The sequence below is a fragment of the Rutidosis leptorrhynchoides genome, chromosome 1, assembly GCF_046630445.1.
Source record: "Rutidosis leptorrhynchoides isolate AG116_Rl617_1_P2 chromosome 1, CSIRO_AGI_Rlap_v1, whole genome shotgun sequence".
Taxonomy (NCBI): Eukaryota; Viridiplantae; Streptophyta; class Magnoliopsida; order Asterales; family Asteraceae; genus Rutidosis; species Rutidosis leptorrhynchoides.
This window is the reverse complement of record NC_092333.1, coordinates 223,688,346-223,690,791: the sequence shown is the minus strand read 5'-3', so window position 1 is coordinate 223,690,791 and position 2,446 is coordinate 223,688,346. Positions and strand designations below refer to the sequence as shown.

Sequence of the window (2,446 nt, the reverse complement as noted above, 5' to 3'; positions counted from 1 at the left end):
ACTAAAAGAAAACTTTCTGAAAGTATTTAGTAAATCATCTCTTTGACTATGAAACCCATCAATGAGAACTGTGATCGCCATCCCACCGAGTTCTTTGTGAGTCCTTGTAGAACTTGCTCCTCCTGATAGTTCATTCCTTTTCTGTTCAATCCAAGTAATTAAGACCCGTATCCACCTATAGATTCATCACCAAGAAAAGCGATAAATATTTTTGTAAAAAAGTTATTTTTGTAAAGGGGAGGGGGTTTTACTTGGCCGTGCCCTTGGATCGGTTTCAAAGTTTCCTCCCGGGCAGCGATGGGGGCGGGGTTATTATCGTTGCATCAGCATAGTCGAAACGGGAGATGATCGCAACGGGTGGTTTAGTCCCCCTCAGGTGATCCCAATCGCTGTTCAAAAAAAAAAAATCACTTATTAATCTGTTTTTAATAGCAGAAAAAAATCGTTCGAAAGGAAGATAGTAATATTACCAGCAAAGGAAGGTTGCCATCAACACATGCTTGGAAAGGATTTGGATAATCTATTTTACATAAGCAACCATTCAATTTTTGTTTCTACTGATTCAAAATCTCAATTGCAACGTGCATATAGAATCCATACTAAACAAAGTCAACATACTATTGACAGTTGAAGAGCAAATTATAATAACAGTCATTCAAATGACTAAAAGCAAGTGAAACATATTATTGCCACATTAGAAGGCCAGCAAAGGGCAAATTGTTAAGTTAATTGACTAAAGCCGAATTACATCCAAAAAATATATAAATTGACATAATAGCGAACTTAGAATAAATTCTCATCGACAAATAACATAAGTTCAATAAAACATTTGTAGAATAATACTTATATACACAATCAGTCATATAAAACCTAATTTATTTAAAATAATAAACCAAAATCACAAGACGTTCTCACCATTCGAATGTGCAAATAGATTACAACATATTCAGAGGTTTCAAAAATAATGTGGACACCAGAAGAAAAGAAAACTCACATCATATCAATCGAAGAAAGGGACAACAGTTTTAGCCATCTAATGTCATGATTACTCCTTCAATAAAACCAGGAAAAAAAAATCAACATCTGATTGTGGTTTCTTCAAACAAACGTTTTCTTTTACCATTGTATTTCGCCATTTGTTCATCACCACATCTAACAGTATCAATCAGCGTCTGCCTCCAGCGAACCCTAATTTTAATTTTTCGTGTATGAATGCTTTGCGGGTTCTTGTTGATAATGGAATGGATACAGTAGACGCCCGTATTTTATTTTTTTGAGTGGAACACGGGGTATTGTTGTAAATAAACAATTAAGAATAGAAGAGAGACACAAATGTTGACTGTTTATCGATGGTTGTGATTTAAAAATGAAATTACATCTAATGGATGGTTTTTTTGCCAAGTAAGCTTTAAGAATAATGATTAGCTTTTGTTATTATATATTATATAGAATAGATATAGATATAGATATAGATATAGAATATAGATATAGATAGATATAGAATATAGATTAAAGGACTTTTCACGCCACACATGCTGGCGTCGGATCGATTGTTAGTAGGGGTGGTCAGTATTTGGTTTGAAACCGTGAAACCCGAAAACCAAACCGACAACAAACCGAAAAAAATCAAACCGAATTTGAAAAACGGTTTTCGGATCGAGTCAAACCGAAACCAAATTTGAATTCGGTTTTCGGTTCGGTTTTCGATTTTGAAAATTCTGAATTCGGTTTAACCGAAAACCGAATTCAAAATTTTTATATATTTAATTTGTATATTTATGGTTTAATGTCATTATAATTTGGAACCCAATCAATAATATATGTTCTCACCCATATAACGATTTGGTAACTCACATTATAATTAAGTTACTCAAATTATTATGTTCTTCTTCTTAATAACAGAAGTGGTAAACGTCATAATTAAGCTGTAAATATTAATAAACCATCGAATTCTTAATAATTTAATAGTACGTCATTGTTTTAGGATACAAATAACTAAGACATCAGTAACGCCACAATTAAACTACCATCGTTCTCAGTTTTTTCATAATATTCGGTTTTAACCGAAAACCGAACCGAATCCGAATTTGAATTCGGTTTTCGGTTCGGTTTTAACTTTGAATTCGGTTTTCGGTTCGGTTTTCGGTTTTGCGCAAAAAAAATTCAAAACCGAATACACCGAACCGAATAAACCGAAAACCGAACCGATGAACACCCCTAATTGTTAGCAATCCTGATGTTGTAAACCCTATAGAGTAATCTCAACCATGACAAACTTTCTCACTATGATTAGCTGCCACATCAGCGACACATCAGCACTAATTCAGGACTAAATGCTTCCAACCATGCCATACTTCCTCAATATTTTTAATTTTCTTTTTATAAAATTAAATAATTATAATTATTAAAATTATATATACTTATCCGAATAAAACTAAAATTTCAC

At 33.0% G+C, this 2,446-nt stretch overlaps 1 long non-coding RNA gene across 1 annotated transcript; it reads right to left on the bottom strand.

Moving 5' to 3' along the window:
• Positions 1-241: 241 nt before the first annotated feature.
• Positions 242-1,224, bottom strand: LOC139868425 (uncharacterized). Its single transcript, XR_011765967.1, has 3 exons — positions 995-1,224; positions 471-520; positions 242-389 (listed from the first exon to the last, which is right to left on the bottom strand). It is a non-coding gene; the product is annotated as an uncharacterized lncRNA (long non-coding RNA).
• Between the last annotated feature and the right edge of the window lie 1,222 nt (positions 1,225-2,446).